The sequence below is a fragment of the Saccoglossus kowalevskii genome, unplaced genomic scaffold (genome assembly GCF_978046115.1).
Source record: "Saccoglossus kowalevskii unplaced genomic scaffold, keSacKowa6.1 SCAFFOLD_24, whole genome shotgun sequence".
In the NCBI taxonomy this organism is placed as follows: Eukaryota; Metazoa; Hemichordata; class Enteropneusta; family Harrimaniidae; genus Saccoglossus; species Saccoglossus kowalevskii.
Window position 1 is genome coordinate 1,602,787 of NW_028188618.1, and position 6,049 is coordinate 1,608,835.

The window sequence follows — 6,049 nt, forward strand, 5'->3', positions numbered from 1 at the left end:
TTATTTGCTAGTTTATGTGCAGAAATTCTGAATTTAGTGATGGCAACTCTGTGTTTGACATTATTTACATATTCCAAATATGGTTCCAAAGAGTATTCAGATTTGAAATTGTTATATTTACGTAGCTTGATATATATAGTCGTACACATTTCAGAATTTCAAAAATTGGCCGCCTCCTTCATAGTATATGTTGATCTATTATTAGCAAGCTGTATTATTTAGTTTTATGAAATGATGAACAGCAAATTGCATGCAACTTTTGACTGCTGAAATTTATATAATATTTTTATTCAATTTACAGCCAGTCCTGCTGCCACAACCAGATCCAGCTGATCCAGCCCATCGACCCAGACGATATCCTCTTCGTACGCGCCGTCCACCTGACAGATATGGGTTCTAAACACAAATGAGAGTAAGCATGCAAAATATTTTGATGTACAAAGTATGCTTACCATCTGTAAATCATTATTGAATCTGGTATCCACATAGTTTCTTGTGATTGTAACTTATCAAAAACTATGCTAGCTATCAAGCAGTTTAGAATCTCCATAAAGTTCAATTTTTCTGAATGTTAAATTGTTTTAAGATACAAATAAAATGTTTTGTATTTAGTCCCAATTTCTGTCTGATCACTTTGATCACATGACTAATTGTTTTTTTTTGAAATTCAGAAAATTTTGAGAATTATTTTTGATATACTCTGAATGTCACTCTAAATGGTTTTTCTTTTCCTTTTCCTACAGATCAGATCATTGAATGTTTAATTTCATTGTTGCTGGGAAAACAGCAGAAAAATATGTTGAAATATGGCAAGTAAATTGAAATTTGTTTCAAGATTTATTCAAGATGGCTGAATGACGGCCATTTTTGTGCTGAAAAATTAAGTATTTCTGGCATTTCAGAACCGGATCTTGGTCGTTTATGAATGGATTTTGTTCAAACTTGGTACATACATTAGACATTATGTGCTGTCTATGTCCGTACATTGAGGACTAGCATAGAGTAAACAAACACCAGTCGGCCATTAGAACAGGAACACGATTTATTCAAATGAACATCTCCATATATAGAATTACACGTCATTGATATGCTAATGTGATGATGTCATATTTAGGTCATACAAGGTTAATACACTACATTCCTTTTCACTAATTCTAATGTCAGTCTCAGATAATATCAATTTGGAGATATGAAAGTCAAGTATATATGAGCGATGAAAAACGAGAATCAATGTATATAATATCGAATAATAACGATAAAAACTTGATGAATATAATGTCAAATAATAACAATAAACTCAATGAATAATATTGAATAAAAAACAATCATGCATGTACATATAAATCACTTCCGTATAAATTAATTTGAAAAAGAAGACAGAAGTAGACTGTTCTGAACTTCTTATGATTGTCTAGGGTTTATTCTGCCCTGAACACAGTACAATCATATTTTTTAATTTATTTTTTTAAACTATAAATCTAATCTATGTGGAGCTCTTCGCTGTCTGACAGGACAGTGTCATCCAGACTCTGGTGTAGTGGTTGGGTTGATCTTCTCCTTTGGTGCTGGTGGAGTTGATTGTTGTACTATATCATGCATGCTGCTATTATCCAATGTTGGTGTTATATTGTCAATTGATACAGGTGGAGGTGTTACTGTAGGCACAATCATTGGATCAGATGTGATGAAATCATCAGAATTACTTTGTAAAGGTACATTTGACCGTTGAAGTTGGTCAATGTGGCGTCGACATATGACGCTTGGTGCGATTTCTACTTTGTAAGAAACGGGTCCTGTTTTATCTGTTATTATTCCTGGTAACCATTTTGTCTCTTGTTGACGGTAGTTGCATACTGAAACTTAGTCACGTATGTCGAGTTGACGATCACGTGAAGTATATCTTGTAGCAGATTGCTTGAACTGTTGCTGAGTGACATCTCTACGAATATCTGGTTTCAGTAAATCCAGTCGGGTGCATAGATGTCTCTTCTTCAGCAATAATGCTTGTGTCTGACCTGTTGTTGCATGAGGTGTATTGCGATATGCCAGTAGGTAATTAGCTAGTTTCTTTTTGATTGATCCTGGCTCTCCCTTCCTGGATTTTAGTGCATTTTTGAACGATTTGACGGATCTTTCTACAAATCCATTGGTTGATGGATGATATGACGCGGAAGTGATATGGTTTATTCCGTTATACTTCATGAAGAGTTTGAAAACTTCTGATATGAATTGTGGGCGATTATCACTTACTAGAATTTCTGGAATAACTTCTTGTGTGAATAGAGTATGTAGTAGTTCTATTGTTTTGGTTGTTGTCGTTGTAGTCGGTATAACTTCTGGCCACTTTGAGTGTGCATCAGTGATTATCAGGTACATTTGTCCTTGAAATGGTCCTGCATAATCTACATGAATTCGTTGCCATGGTGATTCCGGTCACTCCCAGGGATGCAGTGGTGCGACTCTAGGCATACTTTGGTGTTCTTCTGGCCACTGTTTGGTTGTATGCTCGATGTCTTTATCAATGCCTGGCCACCATATGTAACTTCTGGCGAGTGCCTTCATTCTGACTACTCCTTGATGACCAGTGTGTAGCTCTTCTAGCAAAGAATTGCGAAGTTTTGTTGGAATGATAACTCATATAAGTGGGGTATAAGACAACTTTGATACACTGTTGTCTCATCTTTATGCTGGTAGAATGTGCTGATATTCATTCATGGCCGCTTCATATACTCGTGAGAGTATTGGGTCTCGGCGTGTGTGCATTCTCACATGAGAACTTGTTACTGGTAATGTATCAAATTGTGTAAGGTGTAAAATATCAACAGAATCTTCCATGATGTCCAGGGGTAGTCGAGACAGACCATCTGCTTTGCATTGTTTGGTGGTGTTCTTGTACTGGATATCATACCTGTATCCAGTAAGAAATATTGTGTAGCGTTGTAGCCTTGTTGCTGTTGTTTTTGATATTCCTTTTCCTGGATGAAAAATTGATACTAATGGTTGTGATCAGTAACTAGTGTTAACTGTTGACCGTAGAGGTAGTAGTGAAATTTCTTTACTCCCCATTTTTCAATTTGCGAGTTGTTACGTTCAGCTTTCACTAGTAATTTGGATGCATAGGCAATCGGTTTTTCTTTTCCGTTGGACATGACATGTGATATCACTGCCCCCCAATCCATAAGGTGACGCGTCGCAGGTCATCTTGATTGGTAGGTCTGGATCATAGTGTGCTAATACCTTGTCAGATGTTATCAACTGTTTAGCTTCCTTGAAAGCCTGGGTACACTTTTCAGTTCACTCGAATTTATGATCTTTGTGTAGTAGCTGGTTCAGTGGATGTAATACTGTAGATAAGTTTGACAGGAAGCAGTTGTAATAATTGATTAATCCTATGAATGCTCTAACTTGCGAGACATAATTTGGATGTGGTGCGTTTACCACAGCATTGATCTTTTCTTGCATCATGTGTAATCCATCTTTATCAATGGTGTGTGAGCAGAACACGATTTCATCCTGAAAGAATCACATTTATCCAGATTCACTCGCAGATTCTGATTATGCAGTACTGCATCAATGTTGGCGAGGCCGAGGTCTTCGTTATCGTCCTTGCCAGTGATAATCATATCATCTGATACATTTAGTACCTGACAATATCTGTTCAATAGAGCGCTGCCATATTGCAGGAGCAGAGACTATACCAAATGCTAAGCAGTTATATCTATACAATCCCTTTGACGTATTTATAGTGAAGAATTTTTTGGATTCTTCATCTACTTCTATTTGGTGGTACGCTTGGCGTAGGTCAATCTGGGTGAATTTCTTACCATGACAAGTTCCAAGAATATGTCTTCAATTCTTGGTATTGGGTACTGATCAACTTTCAGTACTGGATTTACCGTTTCATTGTTCCCAGTCCATCCTGGAATAAAGTACCATATTTGTCCAGTATGGGTTTCAATCTCTTATCATAGTTTACTTGGTTTCACTTCTGAAGTAATTTTCACTGTTTTAATGTCATTCCAGTTCAGTTGCATTTCGTATAACCATTTTCTTCCCAGTACAGGATTGCGTTCACTGTCGGAGTGTACATACAAATCAAGCTGGTGTGTATTTCCTTCATATTCAACACAGACATTTATCTTCCCTTTGATTTCAAGGTTATGACCAGTGAATGCTTTCATGGATATAGAACTTTTACTCAACTTAATTCTATTGAAGAGCCTTTTATAATCGTTCCATGAGATCAGTGATACAGAGGCTCCAGTATCTAACTCCATTTGCAATGCCTTTCCTTCAACTATTGGAGTAACCCACATTGGTTTGCTGCGTGGTTTGTTGATACTGTGGACTTCGTGAATGGTTCCCATGTACTCAGTTTCATCACTGTCACAGTTTTTTACCACGGCATGAATTCTGGGTTTAATTCTTTTTTTTGTGTCACTTTTAGTCGCTGTTGATTTACATACCTTTGCAATATGTCCTTTCTTTTTACAATTGTGACATTCTGCATCTTTAAAATAACATTTGTCTTGATCATGGCCATTTTTTCTACATCTGTAGCATGGTGTTTTGCTGACAGTATGGTGCTCAGTACAACGTTTTGTATAGCTCACTTTATTAACAGAAAAAATCAGCCTTGCCCATCACTTCCATGTGATCTTTGTCTTCATAGCAACTGCAGTTTTCAAGGCGTTTTCATAGGTTATAGTGTCATCCCTAAGTAGGCGTTTCTGAATAGCATCCATATTTAGACCACAAACAAATCTGTCACGTAATGCATCATTGAAGTAATCACGAAAGTTGCAATCTTTTGCAAGTTGTCTCAACTCGGCTGCATATAGTTGTTGACAGATTCCCCCGTCTGTTGATCGGCAAGTGTTTTGATGTCGGAATGTCATTTGCACTAAAATAATATTTTAGTCTTTCTATGTATATCTTCCATTCCTCTACACTTTCATCAAACGAATCTGTCTTGCCAATCTGGAATCCTACCCTGCGTTGATGGGGTGACGGTGATCGAGACATGATAATTCAATTGAACGTTATTATTACTCACAGTTACTGTCGCAGGCTTCCTCGCGCTTGGCTTGGCTCGTGATACACTTTTACGCGATCCCTCTGAGAAACTGCACAAAACTTGTTCGTAAGAGTTCAATTTTCCTTGATTTTCAGCTCTGGTTTTTTTTTGCTGGGAAAGGATTGACCAGCTTTGTTATTAGTCCAAGAAAATTGTTTAGCTTGGAATGTGTCTGAATCCCTCATGAGTATGCAAGAATGTAGGAATGTACCAGGAAAATTGTTTTTTTTTTGGAGTAAATTGTAGTGTATTTGAGGTCTGTATTTTACCTATGAAAGGTCAAAAAGTGCATGGAAAATGTGTGGATGTTTTCAGAATGATGTAGTGCACGTTGATGGACTATTTTGGGTGTAGCTATAAAATGTGTCACTGAAGTACTCACACGTGTGCATGATTCCATTAATTTGTGCTGTGAAGAAACTCCATTAGAAAATAAGTATTGTGAAATTTGTAGTGAGAATGTATTCAAATAGATTTATGTTTATGAATCTTGTTTCTCTTCAAAGTGTATTTATATAATAAAAATTGTTCATAAAAATGTTTTTCATACTTTTTTGATGGATTGAATTTACAAATGATGAGTTTTGTTATACCATCACTCGAATTATGTGTTACGAATTTCTGATAGTTTAGGCTTTGTGTTCTGGCGAACGTATTTCGAAAGTTGTGTTGTTTTGGCATTATACGACTTGCAGTTCCCTTTTGATGGATTTTATGTGACTGGCCATGTTATCGAACTGTAGTATTATGTAAATCTGCCCCGGAAAATCGGCAAGCAAAGTTTAAATTGCCATTTTCACGCTGCGTATAACGTGGAGTAGTCATCTATGTATGCACAATTGTTCGTCTCGTGTTCCCCGGTGCATTCAAAAATCCCTTTTGAATTTGGGGGACTTTGTGTGACTGACCATGGTGTTTGTAAACTTTAGTTTAGTTTACAAATTGTAGTTGTGTGTATTAAATCTGCCACAA

General features: G+C 36.7%; 1 long non-coding RNA gene across 1 annotated transcript; it reads left to right on the top strand.

Moving 5' to 3' along the window:
* The first annotated feature begins 318 nt into the window (after positions 1-318).
* LOC146726306 (uncharacterized) lies at positions 319-795 on the top strand. The gene is made up of 2 exons (XR_014928627.1): positions 319-412; positions 744-795. It is a non-coding gene; the product is annotated as an uncharacterized LOC146726306 (long non-coding RNA).
* The last annotated feature ends 5,254 nt before the right edge of the window (positions 796-6,049 follow it).